This window comes from Musca autumnalis, unplaced genomic scaffold, assembly GCF_047663935.1.
Source record: "Musca autumnalis isolate F117 unplaced genomic scaffold, ASM4766393v1 scaffold_3, whole genome shotgun sequence".
NCBI classification, from domain to species: domain Eukaryota; kingdom Metazoa; phylum Arthropoda; class Insecta; order Diptera; family Muscidae; genus Musca; species Musca autumnalis.
The window spans coordinates 142,548,434-142,573,961 of NW_027411866.1; the positions used below are offsets into that span (position 1 = coordinate 142,548,434).

The window sequence follows — 25,528 nt, forward strand, 5'->3', positions numbered from 1 at the left end:
TAGTTGTTGTTTTAATATTTTATTAAAACAACTTTAATTTATTAGTGGGAAAAAATTGGCGATGTTTACCAAGGGGTAAGGCAGGGAATACTATAGTTTCAGATCTCGCCACAGATCTTCATCAGTTCCCTTAATTCTTGTTTTTCAACAAGAAACTTTTTATACCCAAGTGTCAATTGCTAGCTCAAATAGATACGTGCGCAAAGAAACACTCTGATCGAGAATTTCTTTGGCACTACCTAAACTCTAGCAACTTCACTTGCAAACAAATCCAAATTTTTCCCACTGCTATGCGTTCGTCGATTCTCGACGAAAAAGCACATAACTAATTTGTTGGTATTGCATACTACAGCAATAAACAACATTTTGACGGTGCCCGGTCTCACAATTAGGAGGGTTGGCGTTTTTTTTTTTTGTTTGGGATGACGACTTCTATTTTGTTTTTCAAAATAGTCAGGCTTAATCCCATAGTTGTTGTTTTAATATTTTATTAAAACAACTTTAATTTATTAGTGGGAAAAAATTGGCGATGTTTACCAAGGGGTAAGGCAGGGAATACTATAGTTTCAGATCTCGCCACAGATCTTCATCAGTTCCCTTAATTCTTGTTTTTCAACAAGAAACTTTTTATACCCAAGTGTCAATTGCCTTACCCCTTGGTAAACATCGCCAATTTTTTCCCACTAATAAATTAAAGTTGTTTTAATAAAATATTAAAACAACAACTATGGGATTAAGCCTGACTATTTTGAAAAACAAAATAGAAGTCGTCATCCCAAACAAAAAACGCCAACCCTCCTAATTGTGAGACCGGGCACCGTCAAAATGTTGTTTATTGCTGTAGTATGCAATACCAACAAATTAGTTATGTGCTTTTTCGTCGAGAATCGACGAACGCATAGCAGTGGGAAAAATTTGGATTTGTTTGCAAGTGAAGTTGCTAGAGTTTAGGTAGTGCCAAAGAAATTCTCGATCAGAGTGTTTCTTTGCGCACGTATCTATTTGAGCTAGCAATTGACACTTGGGTATAAAAAGTTTCTTGTTGAAAAACAAGAATTAAGGGAACTGATGAAGATCTGTGGCGAGATCTGAAACTATAGTATTCCCTGCCTTACCCCTTGGTAAACATCGCCAATTTTTTCCCACTAATAAATTAAAGTTGTTTTAATAAAATATTAAAACAACAACTATGGGATTAAGCCTGACTATTTTGAAAAACAAAGTAACCTTTAATGTTCGTACGCGTGGCCAAGTGTGTAGTGTGGTCGGCTACAAATCAGAAGTTCGCATGATCAAATCCAGCATAGAACGAAATAAAATAAAGTAAAAATATAAAGTCTGTTGAAATTTAAAACAAACCCCACTTCACCTGTTCTAAAAATAGATTTTTTAGCTTATTTTTCAAATTCTAGTGGCCACAGAATAAATAGTTAGTGGTCATAGGATAACTAGTAATACAGTGCGACATGCTCTAGGGGGTTTTGTAAATAGTTACGACTACCAAAAAGTACTATAAAAACCCATTATTTAGTAAGGATTTGTTTGCTGGGTAATCTCACAAATAAAAGGTGAACTAGCAGTAGTAAAGATCGTAATGATAGGCCACTAACTAGCAACGTTGAACAAATTCAAAGATGGAGAGAACATTTCGAAGAAATTTGTAACGTCAGAAACGCCACTGAAAATAACTAAATGTAATATAGCAGTTCAATGGAAAATACGCTGAATATACCGGGTAACCCTCGCAGCTTGAACAAAATTAAAGAGACAATAGAACAACTACAAAGTAACAAAGCAGCAGGAGAAGATGGTTTACCGGCGAAATATCTGCAAGCCGTTGACAGAACCTCAGCGGAGTTACTACGACCTCACATCATATCATCTTGGGAAGAAGAAAGACTGCCTCCAACGTGGAAGTGGCGACTTGAAATATGTATTGTAAAAACTGGAGAGGAATACCCCTGCTCAACACCATATGCAATATTCTAGCAACCATAATAAAAAAAGAATTCAAAGGCAAGTACAAAACATTCAGAGAGGTGAACAAGCTGGCTTCAGACCAAATAGACGATGTGTAGACCAGGCCAACACCCTATGAGTCATAATACTGTCCATCGACTTTAAAAAAGCCTTCGTCGCCATCAGACGAACTGCCATATGGGAAGCATTGAGCAAAAAGGGAGTACTCCAGAAAATAATCTGAATAATAAGAACGATGTACAAGGATGCAGAACCTTCAGTTCTTCACAATGGGAACATAAACCAACCATTTCTCACCAACGGTGGAGTAAAGCAGTTGTGCTCAAAATATTTTGTGCATTAGTCTCTCTGAGCGAGTCTGTCGTTTGCTAAACCACCACAGATGAGAATAAAGAGAAAATATGTTGTTGTTGCAGTCAAGTTAACGTATATGGGTGATCTTGGCTGGAGTAAAGCAAGGATGCCCTTGTCACCCCTACTGTTCACAATTGTACTGGATCAGACGGGATCACCCATATGCGTTAACGTGACTACAACAATAACATATGTTCTCTTTATTCTCAGTTGTCGTGGTTTAGCAAAGGAAAGACTCGCTCAGAGAGACTAAGGCACAAAATATTTTGAGCACCACCGTACTGGATGAAATAATGCATCGAGTCTGCTCTCAGAGAAGAGGCATAACATGAAGTATCTCACGACAACTCGAAAACTTCGATTTTGCGGATGACATTTGTCTTCAAAAACTCTTCAAAATACCGAAAATCGGAAGATATTGTCCTATGGGGGCTATATCAAAACGTGGACCCATATAAACATTTTATGTTTCATAGCCTCTGGAAACACAAAATACATAGTTACAACCGATTCTGTTGTCAAATGAGACTAATACATTCAAAATATATTAAAATGACGCGTACTTTATAAGGGGCGTTATAAGGGGCTATACCAAAACGTGGACCTATATAAACCAACTTTGGTAGGAATGTTTTTTGGCCTCTGGAGACACAAAATACCAAATTACAACCAATTCGGTGGAAAAATGGGACAAATATCTTAAAAATACCTTAAAACAACGACGCGTCACGCGTCATTTTGTATGGGGGCTATACGAAAGCGTAGACCTACATTTCCCGCTTTCAATACCAAAAGTCCTACGTACATATAATAGATTTTCCCAAAATTTCATCCACCTAAGTCAATCCGTCCGGACGCTAGAGTGAATTCCACAGATGGACAGTCGGACAGACGGACGGACATGGCTATATCGATGTAGAATTGCACGCTGATCAAGAATATATTTTTTTAAACCGATACATGCGTAATTTTTGCAAATATAGAATTTTTAAAAATTCCGCATCGGGAATGTGGGGTATATTCCCGATGCGGTATGTTTATATCGCATTTGATCTGATATTTTGACCATTGAGAACCGTTTCTACAGAGTTCGTATGTTCTAGAAAGTTGTTTACTAAGATCTAAGGTAAATTTTTCTAGTTGGTTGTTTGTTTCAATTTTGATCGGCTTGATATCTGTAGACTAAAATCCGAGAAAAAATGAAAAGGGAAATTTGACCTTGACGATTTTAACCTTGAAGGTGAGGTTGAATGGATTTCACAATTATTATTCTTTAAGATGAGAGCTACAACTTTTCTTCTATGAGTAAACCCAAATTCTTAGCGGTTTAGAAGATATGTGTCTGACAAAATGATCCCTTTTGGCATCAAGGCCTCCGGTCTTTGGGGGCCCATAACCCATAACCATAACCATAAGTTGAAGTGATAGGGAAAAACGACGGAACACGTATCTTCTTATTTGTGGTCTTCTATCACGCTGCGGTGTCAGAATATGACTCAAAAAATAAAAATAACACTGTGTTATCTTGCAAATTAATTTCCAAACCTATACATTCGTAATTATTGTAACTATAGCATTTTTAAAGAAATAAGGTATAGGGGAAGTAACTTGCCCCATCCGAAATTCAACAAAATATGTAGCCTATTTGCACCGGGGATCATAGCAGTATATTCCCTGACAATTTCAGGAAAATCTGTTCAGTAGTTTTTGTAGAAAAGATGAAAATTGAAAATTAAAACAAGTGGGCGTGGTCAAATTTTCTTTGAATAAAAACCTAAGTTGGGTTATGACGAACATTTAAAAAGAAAAGAATTACCCAAATCGGTGCAGCCCTTCTCAACTGATGCCGTTACCAACGAACGACATTTGATTTTTATTTATATAGATTTAAATAATTGTCTGAATTGCCTAAACAACATTAAAATGAAATAATAAAATCTAAAAGCGATTTTAATTGTTATGCTAAACTTTATCACCTCTTGAATTTGTGATAACAAAGCTTATCATTAGGTCGTTTTATGCTTAGCATTATGCTTGACTTCCAACGCCTTCGATAGCTCAGTTGGTAGAGCGGTGGACTGTAGAAGAGAATTGAATTAGTATAGACATCCATAGGTCGCTGGTTCAAATCCGGCTCGAAGGAAATTTTTTTTTGTAAATTCATAAATAAACTATTTGGTCAATTTTTTCCAAAAAAAAAAAGAATTTTTCCTATGAAAAGAAATATTATTTACAGAAAAAAATTTATATTTAAAGCAAATTGTCAATGTCTACATATAAATCAACAATATAACTAAACCATCTTTGATGGAACATTCTTTATTTTTATCATAACAACATTTTTATGCAGGGAAATTACAAATTTTATTATCATAGACACATACATAAAATAATTACAAAAATATAGTCAGTCTGTTTTGTTGTAATATTGTTGAACTGCACAAATGCACTCATATTTATTTGTTCACGAACATATAACTTCGTTACTAATTCGATATTATCTTTATACAATGTTGTAAATATAATCGATATTATTGCCCCACGTAAAACGTTTTTTAAACTCGCTTAGTAACTATTTTTCATTATAATTCTCACAAAAGTATATCATATAGGTGTGGTTGTTAATATAAGTTCAAATGAACTCATTTGTAAGGTATATTAAATCTTATTCATCAGAGTTACTCACAGCTCATATTTACCGGTTTTTACACCCTTTACCGTTGTAATAAGGACCGTAAGGGCAATATATTGTGAAAAATGTCAAAACCATCCGAGACATGTCTTCAACTTGCAAAGGTATTTCGTCCAAAGATTCTTGGGGTTGAAAACGATTATTTAGTTGGAACATATTTTTCATCGCATCAACGTGTATATACCCACTTCAGTCTAAAGACTGAGATTATATTATTAAATTTATAACCCCGTAATATTGGTGACAAAAGTTAATTTTTCAGCATAATTATGCATATGACTGTATATACAGTTTAATGCATGCAATTTTCAAAAAATGTTCAGGAATGCCCCGTGGTCCAAAATGCTATAAGTTTTTTGATGAATTTCGGGGGCCTGTTGTTTGATAATCGCTATATTTGTAAAACTTATGATTAAAATTTCCTTAAATGGTGAGGTTTAACGGTCCATCAGAGATGAAAAACTAAAACATACAAGTCTCAATAAGCGGGAGAATTCGACTTATCCATTTTTTACTTTTATACATGGACGATAATAAATCCTAAACAGCATCAACGGGCGAAAAAATCCGACAAAGTCCGTAAGAGAAAGGAAAGGTTACAGACAAAATCAGTTGATATATTTAAAATCCTCCTCGGTTTGAAAATGGACCGAAGAAGTGAGGTGGAAAATACCTATTTTTGAATTGCCAGGCATAAAGTCCATTAAAAGTTGTCATTAAAACTCATTACGACGGGCCAGCAACGCGGACCGGGGTCTGCTAGTAATACACTGTGCAACATTTTTAAGGTGATCTTGTGCAAACAATTCGAACTGAGGATTTTTTGATTTTTTTTTTTGTTGTGTCAGATCCAGCTCGGATTTTATGGCCCCATCTAAACATGGTTAAATATTGAGTTTTTAAGGAAATTCGGGGCTATATCTCTGAAACCAATGCGAATCTTCTTCTGACTTCTGAAGCAAATTTGTAGATGGGGACAAGAATAAAATATTTGGAGAAATAATGAACTCAAAAAACTACATTTATTGCCTCAAATTTCAAAATATATGCAAAAATTCCACAATTTTTATTGAGTTCGCACCGTATCTCCAAAACCGTTAATTTTTCCTGAATATTTTCTTTTGGAAAAATATTCCCTGGAATATAATACACAACTCTACAGAACATGTCATTGTTGTAAAATGCCTCTGTGCCGTTGTTTTCAGCACATTTTTCAACAACTATTTAAAAAAATGTCAATAATGTAATGAAATTCTAAATGCGGTGATAAACTGTTGGTGTGAACTGTGTTGTAAAAGATATGACGCAAAATACCGCTGAAACAACATGAAGTAAGCATTTTAGAGTTTCAGATTGTTCTAAAGAATTGTTGAGAACTTTATTTAGAAGATTTTTGCAAAAGGTTACTTTGTTCAACTCCCAATTATGTAAAATTGTCTATATTTTATAGATTTTGATGACTTAGGTGGAGTTTTTCTTATATGGTCTGTTCAAAAGATAAGTTCTTCTAGTTTAGGGCTACAATATTGTCGAAGACAGCAAGGCCAAATTCCTATTCGTTTCTGAGATAAAGGCCTGATTAATGCAAAAAAGTGTAGATTTAGCCCGGTTTAGATGAGGCCATAAAATCCGAACTGGATCTGACAGGACAAAACCCTACTAGGGTTTTTGTAGTCTAAATATGTACTTTCAAAAAATGCATATTAGAAGTTGTTTGCATTTTCAGTGTTGCATAGTGATATTAAACAAAACATCATAATTAAAAATCATTTGCTGTATTTCTTTCATTCATCATTGGGGGTACTGGGCTTTTAATAACACTATGCAACACTGAAAATGCAAACAACTTCTAGTATGCAATTTTTGAAAGTACATATTTAGACTACAAAAACCCTAGTAGGGTTTTGTCCTGTCAGATCCAGTTCGCATTTTATGGTACCGGGCTAAATCTACACTTTTTTGCATTTATCAGGCCTTTATCTCAGAAACGAATGGGAGTTTGTCCTTGCTGTCTTTAGCAATATTATTATATTGTTATTAAACTAGTAGTATATTGTTATTAAACTTTTGAAAAAAACCACATAAGAAAAACTCCATCTAGGGCATCAAAATCTATAAAATATAGAAAATGTTAAATAATTGCTGAAATTCTGGTCAATATCGGCTAAACTATTGGGAGTGGAACCAAGTAACCTTTTGCAAAAATCTTCCAAATAAAGTTCTCAACAATTCTTTAGAACATTCTGAAACTCTAAAATGCTTACTTCATGTTGTTTCAGCGGTATTTTGCATCATATTTTTTACAACACGTATTTCAAACACAGTTCACACCAACAGTTTATTCTCGCATTTTGGATTTCACTACATTATTGACATTTTTATTAAATCGTCGTTGAAAAATGTACTGAAAATAATGCCATAGAGGCATTTTACAACAATGACATGTTCTGAAGAGTTGTGTATTACATTCCGGGGAATATTTTTCCAAAAGAAAATATTCAGAAAAAATTAACGGTTTTGGAAATACGATGCGAAATGTATAAAAATTGTGGCATTTTTGCATATATTTTGAAATTTGAGGCAATAAATGTAGTTTTTCGAGTTCATTATTTCTCCAAATATTTTATTCTTGTCCTTATCAACAAAATTGCTTCAGAGGTCAGAAGGAGATTCGCATTGGTTTCAGAGATATTGCCCCGAATTTCTTTAAAAACTCAATATTTAACCATATTTAGATGGGGCCATAAAATCCGTGCTGGATCTGACACAACAAAACCCAACTAGGATTTCTTGTCGTTTGGGTCTGTACTTTCAAAAAATCCTCAGTTCGAATTGTTTGCAGAAGATCATCTTAAAAATGTTGCACAGTTTGGTGCAACGCCCACCAAAGCGTGGAGTATTTAAAGAATATTTGTTGGTGCAGCCACCCACCAAACCGTGGATTATTTAAAGAATATTTTTTGGTGCAGCCACCCACCAAACCGTGGATTATTTAAAGAATATTTTTTGGCGCAGCCACCCACCAAAGCGTGGATTATTTGAAGAATATTTTTTGGTGCAGCCACCCACCAAACCGTGGATTATTTAAAGAATATTTTTTGGTGCAGCCACCCACCAAACCGTGGATTATTTAAAGAATATTTTTTGGTGCAGCCACCCACCAAAGCGTGGATTATTTAAAGAATATTTTTTGGTGCAGCCACCCACCAAAGCGTGGATTATTTAAAGAATATTTTATGGTGCAGCCACCCACCAAAGCGTGGATTATTTAAAGAATATTTTTTGGTGCAGCCACCCACCAAAGCGTGGATTATTTAAAGAATATTTTTAGTGCAGCCACCCACCAAAGCGTGGATTATTTAAAGAATATTTTTTGGTGCAGCCACCCACCAAAGCGTGGATTATTTAAAGAATATTTTCTTGGTGCAGCCACCACCAAAGCGTGGATTATTTAAAGAATATTTTTTTGGTGCAGCCACCACCAAAGCGTGGATTATTTAAGGATATTTTTTGTGTAGGCACCAAAGCGTGGATTATTTAGAGGACATTTTTTGTGTAGGCACCAAAGCGTGGATTTTTTAAAGGATATTTTTTGTGTAGGCACCAAAGCGTGGATTATTTAAAGAATATTTTTTTTGGTGCAGCCACCCACCAAAGCGTGGATTATTTAAAGAATATTTTTTTGGTGCAGCCACCCACCAAAGCGTGGATTATTTAAAGAATATTTTTTTGGTGCAGCCACCCACCAAAGCGTGGATTATTTAAAGAATATTTTTTTGGTGCAGCCACCCACCAAAGCGTGGATTATTTAAAGAATATTTTTTTGGTGCAGCCACCCACCAAAGCGTGGATTATTTAAAGAATATTTTTTTGGTGCAGCCACCCACCAAAGCGTGGATTATTTAAAGAATATTTTTTTGGTGCAGCCACCCACCAAAGCGTGGATTATTTAAAGAATATTTTTTTGGTGCAGCCACCCACCAAAGCGTGGATTATTTAAAGAATATTTTTTTGGTGCAGCCACCCACCAAAGCGTGGATTATTTAAAGAATATTTTTTTGGTGCAGCCACCAAAGCGTGAATTATTTAAAGAATATTTTTTTGGTGCAGCCACCAAAGCGTGAATTATTTAAAGAATATTTTTTTGGTGCAACAGAGGATTATTTAATGCGTGGATTATTAAATAACATTTTTCCAATTCAATTTATTTTTTTTAGTTTTCTACAAAGTTACAGATGAATTCTGACTCATCAGACGTTAAGAATAATATTGCTTCTTGATGGTTTAATGAATTAGGTTTTTATCTATTTGTTATTTGACTAATTGACTTATTTTTAGTTGAAGTTGATACTTATCAATATATAATAAACTGTTTACAATATTAGTAATTCCAAGTTTTGCCTAATTACATGACAACAAAAATACTTAACGATAAAATGGGAAATCTGTCAATGATTTGTTGATAACAAAATAAATTCATAAAAAAAATTTAAGTAAATCACGAGAAATGGTAGAGCATATTATTCACCCCCTAAGATTTAGGGCCAGCGTGACTCTTGATGAGTGTGTACGCGTTTGTTTTGCATTTTTATATTGCTCGCCTAGTTCACAATACAATTGCACTTATTTTCGTTGATAGCCAGTCTAATCAATTTTTCACTCCTCCATTTTAGTGCAATTTTTTTGCCTAGGCAAATGACCAGATATTGTTTTGGGACAGACGCCCTTGTCAAACAATCGAAATGCGATAGATTTGGGTTTGTTATCTTTATGGGGGATCCATAGATAAGAAATATAAAAAGCAACAACAGTGGAAAAGGGAAATACTTATCAAATGATAGCCTAAAAAACAATTGAACGAACTCGTTATTGATTTAGTTACGATTTGGTATTCGCCAAGGAACGGTTGAGGTTTTGTTTGACGGAAATGAAAGCATGATAACGGAAACATAAGTCGGAAAAATAGCGCTTGTGGAAAGACATTAAGAACAATAACGGGCGGGCGACAATACCCTTTGTGAATAAGGACATTTAGTTCGTGCGTGTGTGTATAGAGTGTGGAACATAATACAAATTATATTGAGGGTTTTTGAAATAATTTCTGACACAATATATAATATTTATGGCAACAACGTAATATAATATTTATGAATAATAAATATCAACAACTTTTACTCCATGTATTTAAGTGCAAGTGAGATATAAACTAAATAAAACGTTATCCTTACAAGTTGTCCCTATTGTGTGTGTGCTTGTCTAACAACAAAACCAAGGAAGTGTGAGCCACAATTAAGTTGTTGTAGAAATTCAACAACCTGTCTACATTACTGTCATAAGGATAATTAATAGGTATGTTTTTTTTTAATTATATATTTACATTTTTTTGGAAACTAATTGGCCAGACTATAATTATTTATGCTTAGCATTAACAGTTTTGTTAACACAAGAATTATTAACATTTGTTGGCTAATTAGAGTATTAAATTGACTTCACGGTGCCGATAAGCCATGATAAAAATGTGTTAAAAATATCGCAATCTTGCTTTTAACATGACATTGCAGTTTGTGCTTATCGTACCAAAAAACGGCCTTCGCACCAATACATTACAAAACATATGTAGATTAGTATTGGTTTTATGAAAACAGGAAAAAGCTTTCAGAGCGCGGAGTTTTTAAAGAATATTTTTCGATGAGCCCACAGAGCGTGGATTTTTTATAGAATATTTTTCAATGAACCCTCAGGGAGTAGATTTTTTAAAGAATATTTTTCAATGAGTCCTCAGAGCGCGGATTTTTTAAAGAATATTTCTCAATGAGCCCTCAGAGCGCGGAATTTTTAAAGAATATTTCTCAATGAGCCCCCACTGCGTCGATTTTTTAAAGAATATTTCTCAATGAGCCCCCAATGCGTCGATTTTTTAAAGAATATTTGTCAATGAGCCCTCAGAGCGTGGATTTTTTAAAGAATATTTTTCAATGAACCCTCACAGCGTGGATTTTTTAAAGAATATTTTTCAATGAGCCCTCAGAGCGTGGATTTTTTAAAGAATATTTTTGAATGAGCACTCAGAGCGTGGATTTTTTAAAGAATATTTTTCAATGAGCCCTCAGAGCGTGGATTTTTTAAAGAATATTTTTTAATGAGCCCTCAGAGCGTGGATTTTTTAAAGAATATTTTTAAATGAGCCCTTAGAGCGTGGATTTTTTAAAGAATATTTTTTAATGAGCCCTCAGAGCGTGGATTTTTTAAAGAATATTTTTTAATGAGCCCTCAGAGCGTGGATTTTTTAAAGAATATTTTTTAATGAGCCCTCAGAGCGTGGATTTTTTAAAGAATATTTTTTAATGAGCCCTCAGAGCGTGGATTTTTTAAAGAATATTTTTTAATGAGCCCTCAGAGCGTGGATTTTTTAAAGAATATTTTTTAATGAGCCCTCAGAGCGTGGATTTTTTAAAGAATATTTTTTAATGAGCCCTCAGAGCGTGGATTTTTTAAAGAATATTTTTCAATGTGCCCCATCAGATTGTGGATTTTTTAAAGAATATTTTTCAATATGCCCCATCAGATTGTGGATTTTTTAAAGAATATTTTTCAATATGCCCCATCAGATTGTGGATTTTTTAAAGAATATTTTTCAATGTGCCCCATCAGATTGTGGATTTTTTAAAGAATATTTTTCAATGTGCTTCATCAGATTGTGGATTTTTTAAAGAATATTTTTCAATGTGCCCCATCAGATTGTGGATTTTTTAAAGAATATTTTTCAATGAGACCTTAGCTTGTGGATTTTTATACCCTCCACCATATGGAGGGTATAATTAAATTTGTCATTCCGTTTGTAACACATCGAAATATTCGTCGGAGACCCTATAAAGTATATATATATATATATATATATATATATATATATATATATATATATATATATTATTGATCAGCATAAAATTCTATGTCGATTTGACCATGTCCGTCTGTCCGTCCGTCCGTCCGTCTGTCTGTCTGTTGAAATCAAGATACAGCTCGCAATTTTAAAGATAGGGAGTCCAAATTTGGTACAGAAGTTTTTATTACTTGCAGGAGGTTGGTATTGAAAATGGGATATATCGGTCCACGTTTTGATATAGCCCCCATAGAACGGTACCTCCCGATTTTCGGTATTTTTAAGGTTTTAGCTTCATTATCGGTATCGGTCCACACCATCATATAGCTCGCATATAACGGTACCTCCCGATTTTCGGTATTTTGAACGTTGTGGCCTCAATATTCCACCGAAATGGCTGAAATTTGGTATTTAGACTTCGCTGGGGGTACTCAAACTTCCCCTTTAAATTTGTCGGTATAGGTCCACGTCTTCATATAGCCCCATGGAAAGGTACCTCCCGATTTTTCGTATTTTGAAGGTTGTGTCTTCAATATTCCACCAAAATGGCTGAAATTTGGTATTTAGTCTTCAATGTGATCTAAAACTATTCGCCAGAATTATGTCTGTACAGGTCCACGCTTTCATATTGCCCCATTTCTGACTAAAATCGTCGGTATAGGTCCACGTTTCGATATAGCCCCCAAAGAACGGTACCTCCGGATTTTCGTAATACTGAAGGTTGTGACGTCAATATCCAAATATAAAAAAATAAAATATTCGAGAAGAGTATTATCAGTGTAGGTCCACGTCTTCCTATATCCCCATAGAAGCTTACTTCTTGATTTTCGGTATTTTTTTAGTTTTAGCCACATTCTTTTACCGAAATATAGGAAATTTGGTATTTAGTCTTCTTTGAGTCTAAAAACTTTCCGTCAGAAATTTGTCGGTATAGATCGACGTTTTGAAAAAGCACCCATAGAACGTTGCCTCACATTGTTTTACCGAAATTGCTGAAATTTTGTATTAAGTCTTCTTCATACACGAAAGGAAACTAATTATTCCATTTTACAGCAATACAACTTGTGGTGGAGGGTATAACAAGTTCGGCTCGGCCGAACTTAACGCCGTTCTTACTTCTTTAAAGAATATTTTTTAAAAAGAGCCTTCAGATTGTGGATTTTTTAAAGAATATTTTTCAAAGAGCCTTCAGACCGCAGATTTTTTAAACAATATTTTTCAATGAGTCCTCAGACCGTGGATTTTTTAAAGAATATTTTTCAATGAACCATCAGAGCGTGGATTTTTTAAAGAATATTTTTTCAATGAGCCCTCCGTGCGTGTATTTTTTAAAGAATATTTTTTAATGAGCCCTCAGTGCGTGGATTTTTTTAAAGAATATTTTTCAATGTGCTCTCAGAGCGTGGATTTTTTAGAGAAATTTTTTTTCAATGTGCCCTCAAAGCGTGGATTTTTTAAAGAATATTTTTCAATGTGCCTTCAGAGCGTGGATTTTTTAAAGAATATTTTTCAATGTGCCCTCAGAGAGTGGATTTTTTAAAGAATATTTTTCAAAGAGCCCTCAGAGTGTGGATTTTTTAAAGAATATTTTTCAAAGAGCCCTCAGAGTGTGGATTTTTTAAAGAATACTTGTCAATGAGCCCTCAGAACGTGGATTTTTTAAAGAATACTTCTCAATGAGCCCTCAGAGCGTGGATTTTTTAAAGAATACTTTTCAATGAGCCCTCAGACGCGGATTTTTTAAAGAATATTTTTTCAACAAGCCCTCAGTGTTGCGAAAACACTTTGTATCAAAATACTTTGCTTTAACTTGTTTCAACAAACATATTCTTCTTTGAAAATATTGGCAGAACAAAACCAAGCATGGGATGATGTTGATGAGAAGGCTCTTGCTTCTTTGACTTTTTGTTTGAAACCTTCCCAGCTAAACTATACCAAGAATTGCAGTACGTCAAAAGAAGCTTAGGAAAAACTGAATGGTATGTACAAGCCTAGGGGTCCTATGCAAAAAAGTGTCGTTGTACAAGAAGCTGTTGAATTTCAACCTGAAGGACAGCAAAAATATGTCTGAATATTTGCAGAATTTTTCAAGCATTTCAGATCAATTGGCAGAAGCTGGAATACAAATCCAGGAGGTACTTTTGGTAAAAATGCTATTGTCAAGTTTGGGAAAGGATTATGAAAATTTCGTAATAGCCATGGAAACAAGGGATAATCGTACTACGCTTATGGTGTTAAAACAGAAATTATTGGAAGAATGGGATCGGTGAGAATAAGACACCAGTGGAAGCATATCATCAAATCAACAAGCATTTGGAGATGTAGGTATCAAAGCAAAAAGGAATGATGATCAAAAGAAAGAAAAAGAAGCATGTTTTGTTTGTGGCAAAAAGGGTCACTACGATAACAAGTGAAAGATCAATTATGGTGGACACAAATCGTTCAATTGATCGCTGTTTCTGTTGCTCAATACAATGGTGTGTTGAAAGTGAAGCAACAAGTCACATGTGTTCCTTGAAACAATATTTTACAATCCTTGAGGATTCGGATGAAACGATAATGTTAGCCGACAAGAAACCCATCAAATCCGAAGGAAAAGGTTTCGTCGAATTAACGGGTTAAATATTATAATACGGGTTAAATATTAAGCTGAAGAATGCCATTTATTGTCCGGAGTTGAATGGAAATTGTATTTCCGTTAACAAGATGGTTAAGAATGGATGTTCCGTCAAATTTTTCAAAGACGGTGCTGTCATTATGGATGAAGGCCGACTATTGAGAGCTACCAGAAAAAAATGATTTCTTCGTATTTGATGATCAACCTGTAAGTAATCAAATTTGTTCTATTAACACTTCCGATCATGGTAGAACAAGAAAAGGTAACAGCAATACCCAGGTGACTGAACTGGGCTGTAATGTTAGTGTCAAATTCCATACGATATTTTATATATTTATTTCTATGTTCGATGCATATTAGGGATATATATTTTTTGAAGAAAAAATATATTCATCAGAAAAAAAACTATTTCCCATAAAGACTCCTTCATATCATTGACATGTAACCTCCTCCAGGTCCAAAGGACAAGCCGCACACTAAAACACCGTTTTTAGAGGCGGTACAACATTTGTTAATATGGTGTGGTATTTTGATATGTTTGAAAAAATAAAGCCCTAATAAACATGTGGTTTTTGATTTCAAAAACAAGAAATTGAAACAGCTTCTCCTTTTCAATGAATTTCCATCGACCTCAAACATATTGGCAAGAATTATACTTTCTGCGAGAAATAATGCATTTAGTGGAATGATATGCAAACATTCAAATTGAAAATCTAACGACTTTTCATTCATATTTTCCAAAATATTCAATCAAATGTGAAAAATATTAGTTTTTTAAATTCCAATAATTTAATTTATTTTATTTTCCTTATTTTGTTTACATTTATTGATGACACTAACGTTACAAACAGAAACAAATTCCTAATGTGGTTGTTGTTGAGTTGTATTTGTTGTAGTACTTACTTTACCTGGTTTGTTCTACCATGACTTCCGATAGTCTATGGCATAGGAGATTTGGACACCTAAATTATCAGAGCTTGAAAGAGTTATGCTCTAATAACTTGGTCAATGGATTGATATTCAATTTCTACTGTATCGACAAATGTGCTGTGTGTACGATTGGAAAAATACACGTTGCATCGTTTCCCAAACAATCGGAGAGAAAATCGAAGGACTTGCTTGAAGTGATTCATTCGGACGTATGTGGTCCGATGAAAGTTGATTCATTGGGTGGATCAAAGCACTTCGTGACATTTATCGATGTTAAATCCCGCAGGATATTCACATATTTCATGAAGAACAAGTAAAAAAGTATCAGTCAGCTTTGCTGACAGAGATATACTCTCAGCCTGTGTATATTGAAACAATTTTTTCCCAAAAAACGTATGTATTTAGGGGTTTTAAAAATTTTGGATGTATGAACCGACAAAAATGTTTATTAGGATAAAAGATCAAAAGTTTTGCGGGGGAGATACTTAAAGGAATGGATCGACATTGACCATTATGGAAGTGGATCTCCAGCCACTACATATGGTGCCATAGGGGGTTTTTACACCCCCCCCCCCCGGGCTGTTTGCTCAAGAAGTATGGACTTGCCCCTGAAAAAAAATTTACCATCGTAATTGAGACAAGTTGCTTCAACAAAAATCAACGTGATTCGATTGCAGGTCTTAAAGTGAACTTATCCGAAATTTTGTGTGGGAGGTACCCGATGGAGTGGACAAATATAGTCTATATTTGAACCTGACCTATATCTGGTAGATATATTAGGATGTGTAAAGCATGGACCAATTCGGCCACTCTCTTCAAGAGTTACCGTACGAACAATTTTCCGAACATTTTTGAACTTTTATGGGGGAGGTACCTGAAGGAGTGGACCGATATGGCTTATCTTCGAACTTAAACTATGTTTGGACAAAATATTACTATGACCAAATTTTTGACCGAATCGACAAATCCGTTCGAGTGTTATTTTGCGCTCCAACCACCTCACACGGTGTCATAGGGTTATTTTGCAACTTTGGGGCTATTTTCTCAGGAAGTGTGGACTTGCCCCTGATGAAACTTGTACCGTCGTATAGGGAGCAGTAAATACAAGTTGCTTAAACAAAACTCAAAGCGATTCGAGAGCAGGTCCTAAACAGAACTTATCCCAAATTTTGTGTGGGAGGTACCCGAAGGAGTGGACCGATTGAGTATATTGGAAACTCATCTAAGCCTGGTAGACATTTCACGATTTGCAAAGTATGGACCAAATCGTTTACTCCCTTCAAGAGTTATCGTACGTACAAATTTTCCGAACATTTTCGTACTTTTGTGGGGAAGGTACCGGAAGGAGTGGACCGATATAACCTATCTCCGAACTTAAACTAAGTTTGGACAAAATATTACGAAAGCCAAATTGTGGATCGAATCGATTGAACCGTTCGAGAGTTATCGTGCGCTCCAGCCAGCCAGACAGACAGACGGACGGACATTGCTCAATCGAGTCCAAATTGTGTGAAACACATTTCGTCCAAAAATACTAGGGGTCTAAAACCATTATTTCGATGAGGCACATTTTGCCCGTATGAAAGTGTATATACCCTCGTTAGCATAAATGCTGAGGGTATAAAAAGTCCGAAGTTTTTAAAACATTTAAGGCATTCAAGACCATGGTGTAGTTGCAAAGTTGATGCAAAATTAAAGCTTTAAAAAGCAATAATGGTGGTGAATACCATAGCAACGATTTTAACAGGTATCTTGAAGTTAATGTTCCCTAAACCCACAGCAAAATGGTGTAGCGGAGAAAGCAAATCGCACATTAGTTGAAATGGGACATTGTCTTCTTATTAAATCTGGACTCGAGGCGCCGAGGCGGTTGCTACTGCAACATATCTAAGAAAAAGATGCCCATCAAAAATTTTGGAAAACACTACACCAATGGATGTACGGTCTGGTCGGAAACCAAATGTTAATAATTTGGAAGTTTTTGGTTCAAAAGCTGTTGCGCTGAACAAAAAGGCAACTGGAAAGTTTCAAGAAAAAGGCGAGAGAATGGTCATGGTAAGTGTTTGCAAGTACTCTTTATTTGTGAAGTTATCGAGCTGACATATTATCCTGCGTAGCCGTATTAATTTTGCAGACATGACTTTTAACACCTTTAACCATTTAGGGCTGTCAAAGGCAGCCTTATAGCCGACGAACAAATGTTATGCGTCGATCTGTTTTCCCTGGGTCTTCACTAGAATGCATATTTACAGCCTGTTTATGTATGTCGAACGCAAGGTTTTTTTGCGCTTCGGAAGTGGAAAAAATCATTTTCTGTTCATGTAAACGCCTTTGAAACGAAAATCTATGCGACCAACAAGCCATACGAAATAACACGTAAACGTACACTTTTCCATTAAATTTGGGTTTATGTATTTCGAAAGGACTGTATCTTATAGAAAGAGAATGTCAAAATCACTCACTTGCTTTGTAGCTGCCTAATACGCATAGGATACGTAACGGCAGTCGCACGGTAGCTTGCGAAATACATGAACGCATTTTTAGACGGAAGTGAGTGACTGCTTTCCTTTCGTACGGGTTTTCGCTATTGTTGTAACAACGAAAATATGATCATTCGTATAAATCTATTTTAAGTTTTCTGGATATGGTTCCTCTGTGTCCAGATTAAAAAAATTCTGCAACCTGAACTGGCTGTGTCCATAAAGAATCTAGAGAGTGTATTTTTTACTAAATATTGTGTTGACATTTAACAACAAATTAATGTCGGAATTTAATTCCAGTTGTCTTTTACGTCAAATGAAATCGTTAATACTTTGATTGATATTTCATATCATCGCATTAATTTATATCGATTATTATAGCATTCGTATTTTATCAAAATCTTATGATGACGTCATGTATGCCATAGTTTGATCTCTAAAGCAAAATAACCAGTGATTTTCCCCCGAGTACTTGTGGCCTTGAGTAGTTAGGTTAATTGTTGCAGTCAGTCATTCGTTATAAAATGCGTTAAATATCGTTCAGGGAATTTTCAAAATAAATGTATTCCTTAGTGGTCATGCTTTGGCTTTTTTTAAATACTTATCACCAACTGAATTTTATTATTATGGTCAATTTAGAAATGTCATGCTTTCCTATTTGCACTTCATAAAAGTGTTCACTCAGATAATGTTGAAAAATTCAGCGATACTATTAGGGTGAAATTTGTTTAACAATAAAATGGATTTGTATATTTAAATACAACTAATTAAGGGAATTATTTTAAAATATTCACTTAAATATTGTGGAATATTAAGATAAACAGCTGATTTAGTGGATATGCTAATTTATTTGTAGCAACAATAAGTGGACAATAATTTTATAGAAAATTGTATTGTCTTCACTATGTTCTACAGAAAAATTTTGAGAAAATATTTAAATATAATAGAATATAGCAAATATGGTTATCGGCGTTATTTTCCTTAAAATTAGTTTTATAATAAAAAATATATTAATTTTGTTTATAGGCGAGCGAGTGATTCATTTGTAAAGCAAAGCCATGACCGAGACCGTTATCACCAATAGCACCACCCGCTAACGCCTTTATTACTAAACATCATATTTGTTACGAACGTAACACTTTGAATTGGTATTATTATTACCTTTTTTATTTGTTTAAACGTACACAAGCCTTATTAGTCTTATAAACAAATCAATTGAAATATACAAAAGAACTTATCGAAAGTACTATTGAAATTGATACCATTCCAAGCCATTGGTAATAGATAATGACAGACAAAACGGGTAGAAAATCACACGTACATATATATGTATGGGCTCACCCAATGCCCTAAAGAGACAGTATTTGTATTAATGATAACGTATAGTTTATTATATTTTTTGGTCAGACAATAATAAAAAGGGTTTGTCATAAATTCTGTCTGGTCATAACTGTTGAATGATTGGAAACAAAAAGGTGGGGAATCCACATCAGAGAAGTGCGCAAGTAGCTGATTTTGACACTCATAAGCCACATGCTAAAAAACAAGCGTATGTGCGGCTTGCTACAATCTAACATCAGAGCGCTCGGCAACAATTGTTTAGTGGGTACGCACAAGCAACGGTCTTGATGCGTCGTAAGTATTTTTTTGTGGTGGTGGTAAAAACACCGAGTGCAAGAAAACACATGTGTTAAAAAAGCAAAAGGCCCAAAAAACTTGTGCGTCCTCAATTGGCTTACGGGGGCAAGTAACTCATTGTGATCTCTGGTCTACATGCTACACCTTTATAATTCTGATTACATTACATCAGTGTATATAATAGCTCTGTTCCTTTACGTGCAAGAATCTTCAAGTTTTACCACTTTTTTCTCGAAAAGCGTTCCTTTACTTCAGACACTATACAATTCATATGGGAGCAGTTTACAACTTTTGGTACTTTTGCCGGTTTTACCATTTTCTAAAGTTAAGGAACAGACCAAATTATTACATTAACATTAGAAATCAAAACAAAGGGAGATAACAGGAGCGAAAACTAAAGCAGAAAATATATTTTTTTACAATACGCCTGTTCCCGAATCTGCAAGAATCTACAAATTTTTGCTATGATAACATTTTTCTTTTATATTAGCGAAAAATATAGTAAAAATTAGTAGATTCTTGCAGTTCTGGAACAGACCAAATACTGTCTTAACTCCCGTTCATAACAATATTTTCTATAGAAATTTTTGGCAATAACAAATTTTTGTATAGAAAATATTGCCGATAAAAATATTTTCCATAGAAATAATTGGCGATAACAATGTTTTCTATAGAAATTATTTTCGATAACAATATTTCTATAGAAATGCTTTTCGATAACAATAATTTCTATTGAAATTATTGTCGATTAAAATACTGTGTTTACAAATTATTGCCGATAACAATATTTTCTATAGATATTATTGTCCATAACAATATTTTCCATAGAATTAATTGGCGATAACAATATTTTCCATAGAAATAATTAGCGAGAACAATATTTTCTACAGAAATTATTTTTGTCGTAAATTATTGTTATATAAATTATTGTCGATATCAATATTTTCTATAGAAATTATTGTCGATAACATATAAATTTCCATAGAAATAATTAGCGATAATAATATTTTCTACAAAAAAAATTGTCGATAAATATATTTTCTATAAAATTATTATGGATAACAAGATTTTCTATAGAAATTATTGTCGTAAACAATATTTTCTGTAGGTCTTATTGTCAATAACAATATTTTTATAGAAATTCTTGTCGAAACCCATTGTTTTCTTTATATCGTTATCGAAATTATTGTTTTCTCTAGGAATTCAGTATAAAAATTATTGTCGATAGCAATTATTTCTTTAAAATTTATTTTCGATAACAATCTTTTTTATAGAAATTATTGTCGATAGTAATATTTTCTATAGAAATTATTTTCTATAACAAATGTTTTTTGGCGATATCATAAAGGAAAATTGTTATCGTAGTAAAAATTTGTACAGTCCTGCAGGTTCTGGAACATCATTGGTCTGTTCCAGAACCCGCAAGAAACTACTATTTTTACAACATTTTTTCTTTATGTTATCGGAAGAAATAGTAAAAATTAGTAGATTCTTGCAGTTTTGGAACATACCATATATTTTCTCTAGAAATTGTTTTCGATAAGAATATTTTCTATAGATAATTATTGTCGATAACAATATTTTCATTAGAAATGATTGTCGATAACAATATTTTCTTTAGGAATGATTGTCGATAACAATATTTTCTATAGAAATATTGTCGATAGCAATACTTCCGATAGAAAATTATTGTCGATAGCAATATTTTCTATTGAAATTTTTGTCGACACCAATATTATTTTCGATAACAATATTTTTATTAGAAATGAATATTTTCTATAAGTGGGGTACACACGATCAGTTTTGACTGTCAGTTTTGCTCAAATAATCGGTTGCTTGCAAGTGTGGCCGCTAATTTTTGTCAGTCATCAGGCAACCACAAAATATTTTGTGGTTGCTGGACAGTTTGACATTTATCGATATTTCCGAAAAATCGACAATCAAAACTGATCGTGTGTAGCCCGCTTTAGGAATGGTTGTCGATAACAATATTTTCTGTAGAAATGATTGTCGATAGCAATACTTCCGATAGAAAATTATTGTCGATAGCAATATTTTCTATTGAAATTTTTGTCGACACCAATATGTTCTGTTGAAATTTTTCTCTGCACCAATATTTACTATAGATATTATTGTGGATAACAATATTTTGTATAGAAATTATTGTCGATAACAGAACTGTACATAGAAGTTATTGACCATAACAATATTTTCTATATAAATTATTACCGATAACGATGTTTTCTAGAGAAATATTTACCGACAACTATATTTTCTATAGAAATTATTGTCGATAGAAACATTCGTCATAGAAACTGTGGTCGATAAGGAAATTTAAGTAGAAATTATTGTCGATAATAAAATATTCTATAGAAATTATTGCTCTGTTCCAGAACATGGAAGAACGTACTATTTTTTACTACGATAACATTTTTTGCTTTATGTTATCGAAAAAAATAGTAAAAATTAGTAGATTCTTGCAGTACTGGAATATTTTTATTATCTTCTTCTTTATTTGCACATTCGTTTTCCGAATATTAGCGACCAATACAATTTAATTACAATTATCATATCTACATTATTTGTTTTCATACATTATTTATCAAATCTGCAAATCCCTCTCTGTCTCTCGCCATGCTTAATAGATTTGTGACATCTCGAATACCAGTCCATTCCGTGATGTTATCAATCCATGTTAACTCTTTTCTTCCTCTAATGGGGTTTCCTTAAATTTTTATGCGGGTTATATTTTGTAATAATTTATATTTTTGATTCCTCATAATATGTCCCAAATAAGCAGTTTTTCTTCTCTTTATGGCTGTGATGAGTTCTCTTTCGCAATGCATTTTCCTCAATACTTCAGCATTTGAAACATGAGCAGTCCAAGGAATTTTTAATATTCGCCGATATATCCATATTTCAAAGGCTTCTAACTTTTTAATATCGGCAGATTTCACTGTCCACACCTCCATTGCGTACAGTAGGACTGACCACACATATGCTTTGACAAATCGAGTCTTCGTTTCAAGATTGACGTCATGGCTGGTAAAAACTCGCTTGTATTTCAGAAATGCATCTCTCGCCAACTCTATTCGGCATCTTATTTCCTTCGAGGAGTCCCATTGTTCGGTAATTGTAGCTCCAAGATATTTAAAAGTCTTAACTCTCTGTATGTTTGAATTGTGTATTTTTAATATAGCGTTATTGTGTTCTTCTTTTTTGCTTATAATCATAAATTTTGTCTTCTGGATATTAATTTTTAAGCCATATTTTTCACTGCAAGTTGAGAGTGTATCCACAAGGTTCTGAAGTTGGGATATGTTATGTGCCATTAGAGTTGTGTCATCAGCATATCTAATGTTGTTTAAAACCGTACTGCCTATATGGATGCCATTTCGCAATCTATTGATCGATTCGTGAAATATTTGTTCTGAATAAATATTGAAAAGCAATGGAGACAGTATACACCCTTGCCTGACTCCTTTGGATATAGGTATACTTTCCGTCATTTCTCCGTTTACCTCAATTTGAGCAGTCTGGTGCCAGTATAGACTCTTTATACATTGTAGTTCTTTCTTACCTATATTTATTGAGTTAAGAATGTCTATCAGTTTATCATGTAGTACGTTGTCGACGGCCTTTTCATAATCAACGAAACATAGGAATACATCTTTTTGGGCGTTTCTACATTTTTGTATCAGAGTGTTTATGGAAAAAAGGGCTTCTCTGGTACCCATGCCTTCTTTGAAGCCGAACTGAGACGTTCCCATTACGCTTTCGCATTTCGGATATATTCTTGAATGAATAATTCTAAGGAATATTTTTAGAGCATGGCTCATAAGACTAATTAGTCTGAACTCGTGACAGTATTTAGCGTGACTTTTTTTAGGGATGGTAATAAATGTCGATTTTAACCACTCCTGTGGGTATTGGCCTGTATCATATATGTTGTTGAATAATTTTGTTAAGAGATCCATGTTTTCATGATTTATTAATTTTAGAATTTCAGAGGGAATCTCATCTGGGCCACACGCTTTTTTATCTTTTAGCGACTTTATTGCAGATTCTACTTCTGCTCTACCTATTGCTGTTCCTGATAGATGTTGTTGGGAGTGCTGCTCAAAGATTGATCTGGTGTCGTCCGTAAATACTTCTTTTATGTAGTCTCTCCATAAAGTTTTCTTTTCATCAATGTCAAATAAGGGTTTGTTGCTTTTATTATACAATACATTTGATGACGTCTTTCGGTATGCACCGGCAATTTCTTTTAGTTTTCGATGGAGGTTGAAATCGTCGTGTAGTTTTTGTAGTCTTTCAATCTCCAGACATTGGTTTTTTAGACATTCCGTTTTTGCAGTGCGTATGGAAGCTTGAATTTCCCTATTCAGCTCCCAATATAATTCATGATTAATATTTTTATATTTTCTTCTCTGGTCCATCAATTTCAATATATCTTGTGTCATCCATTCCTTGTTTTTAGATCGTTTATAATATCCGAGAGTATCTTCTGCTATGGGTTTGAGTTTGCTCTTTACATCGTTCCATATGCTTTCAACATTTTCTCTATTGACTTCGTTCAGTTCTTGGTTTATCCGGTTTTGTATGCTTGTTTTGAAAGCTGCATCGTTGAGTTTCGCTACGTCGAACTTCCGTCGAAATTTTCTTTTCTTCATTACAGCAATCTTTGTTCGCAGCTTCATCATCAGGAGATTGTGGTCTGATGGAACGTCCGCTCCTGGGTAGGTTGAGGTTTTTAAAACCGACGATTTATACCTCGAGTTAATCAAAATAAAATCTATTTGATTGCGTACAATATGTCCTTTTCGATCTTGGGGCGATTTCCAAGTGTACAGCCTTCTTGGGGGGAGACAGAACATTGTATTAGTTATATTCATTTTATGTTCTTGGCAGAACTGAACTAGTCTGTCGCCTCTTTCGTTCCTTTCACCTAGTCCATATAGTCCTGTTATTCCAGGAACTCTTTCTCCTCCTACCTTAGCATTAAAGTCACCTTGAATTATAGTTATTTCGTGTGGCTTTGTCATTTTTAATAGATCCTCGACTTCGTTGTAGAAAATTTCGATATCGTTATTGCTTTTATCAGCAGTTGGTGCATATACTATTTTTATTATAAGAAAAAGAAAATAGTTGCTATTATAATAGTTATCGTAATAAAAATTTGTAGATTCTTGCAGATTCTGAAACAGTCATATTGTTATATTTACAAAAATAAATTTAAAAATTTAAAAAAATAGTAGATTCTTTCAGTTCTGGAACAGACCAAATATTTTTTATAAAATTATTGTCAATAACAATTGGTCTGATCCACAACTGCAAGAATCTATTAATTTTTACTATTTTTTCCGATAACATAAACGAAAAAATGAACAGAGCAAATATTTTCTATAGAAATTATTGTCGATAATAATATTGCCAAAAGCTGGATACACATTGTCAGGATTAAATGACAGCTTTGCTCAAATAATCGGTTTCTTGCTAGTGGACGGTTGGAATGTTATCGATTATTGGGAAAAATCGACACTCAAAACTGACAATGTGTACTGCACTTAATGAAGTTATTGTCGATAATAACATTTTCTATAGGAATTGACATATTCAATATGATTAACGTAGCAACTATAGTTACCGACAATATGTTCCAGAGAAAATATAGTTATCGACAAATATTTTCTCTCAAAAATATTGTCGATAACTATAGTTGCCACGTTAATAATATTGAACGTTGCTATTGTCACCATTGAAATGTAATGCTTCTGTTTACATATAACAAGTATCAAGATTTTCTTCCTGTGTCCAATTGAATTGCGAACTTGAACTGCGCAATCAGAAGTGATTGTTTCATTTCTGGGTACATTTGCACTTAATTTGTTTAAATAAATATATTGTTTAAATATAGTGTGTTTTTATTTTACAACTTAAGCATTGTTCTACAGGAA

The 25,528-nt window shown here is 33.9% G+C and overlaps 1 protein-coding gene and 1 non-coding gene across 6 annotated transcripts in view; both read left to right on the forward strand.

Annotated features, from left to right (window-relative positions):
• The window catches only part of Abca3 (ATP binding cassette subfamily A member 3), a 121,382-nt gene that overhangs the window by 39,776 nt on the left and 56,078 nt on the right, over nt 1–25,528 (forward strand). Inside the window, exon 1 of one of the 5 annotated variants that reach the window (XM_073974593.1) lies at nt 9,845–10,375. The exons of the other annotated variants lie outside the window; for them this stretch is intronic. The gene's annotated coding sequence lies outside the window, so the exon portion shown is untranslated. Of the gene's footprint in view, nt 1–9,844; nt 10,376–25,528 lie in introns of those variants that run through there. 5 annotated transcript variants of the gene reach the window in all.
• On the forward strand, nt 4,382–4,477 carry TRNAY-GUA (transfer RNA tyrosine (anticodon GUA)). The gene is made up of 2 exons: nt 4,382–4,418; nt 4,442–4,477. It is a non-coding gene; the product is annotated as a tRNA-Tyr (tRNA).